The sequence below is a fragment of the Lottia gigantea genome, assembly GCF_000327385.1.
Source record: "Lottia gigantea unplaced genomic scaffold LOTGIsca_779, whole genome shotgun sequence".
Taxonomy (NCBI): domain Eukaryota; kingdom Metazoa; phylum Mollusca; class Gastropoda; family Lottiidae; genus Lottia; species Lottia gigantea.
In genome coordinates, this window is record NW_008710600.1 from 1 (window position 1) to 1,130 (window position 1,130).

The following is a 1,130-nucleotide window of genomic DNA, read 5'->3' on the forward strand; positions in this document are numbered from 1 at the left end:
ACCAATCTTACCCAAATAAAGCAAGCTTTGGAAGGAAAATTGGAAACCATTAACAAATTAGATCAAGATAGTTTGGAATTTATCAATGAAGAAAATATTGAAATGAAAGAGAACAAACCGATGATATTAAATATACCATTAATGCCCTGATGTTAAAATTGGACTTGGCAGTTAGTAATTTGAATCAACCTTCAATAACTATCAACGTATCTAACGGTGGACTTATTAATCACCTGTCCGTTGTTGAAAATGCCAATCATCTTCAGAAATTACTCCAAACCAAACTCCTGCCCAAGCCCCTACCAAACTACCCAACATTAAGTTCCCTAAATTAGATTTACGCAAATTCAATGGAGATCCATCACTATGGCACCCCTTTTGGGAGACGTTTTCCACAGCCAACCATGAGAATACAAAACTATCCGATATAGACAAGTTTAACTACCTCAACTCCCTTCTAGAGGGCCCAGCTGCTGAATCAGTGTGAGGACTAGCCTTGACATCATCAAATTACCATGAAGCCACAACCATTCTACTAAAACGATTCCGAAATAGACAACAGGTTGTTGGACGTCATATGAAAAATTTAGTCAAATTACAAATCATCCACGACATGAGGAATCTAAAAGGCATTCGCCAACTCTAAGACATAAGAACGTAAGAAGTCTAAAATCCATGGGCATCATCATCTTTTGGAAGTCTATTATCACCTATTGTAATTGAGAAACTACCCGTTAAGTTGCAGTTGATAATAAGTCGAAAGGTAAAGAAGGACGAATGGGATCTCGATGAAATTTTAGAAATTATCGAGAGAGAAGTTGAACCCAGAGAAAGGACCATTTATTGCCACCAATCATACCAAACCAATACTTTTACAAAACAAAACCAATTCCAGAAAAGACCACAATATTCTAACCAATCAACCGCAGCAACATTGCTCACCAGCGATAGTAACCAATGGACACCAACTTGCACATATTGCCATGGACAACATTCTTCTAATTCATGCAAAACTGTATCCAGCATTGAGAACAAAAAACAATTCCTGATTCAATCCAAGAGATGCTTTATACGCTTACGCAAGATCCTGTCCAAAATGCCATTCACGCCACCATATAAGTATTTGTCCA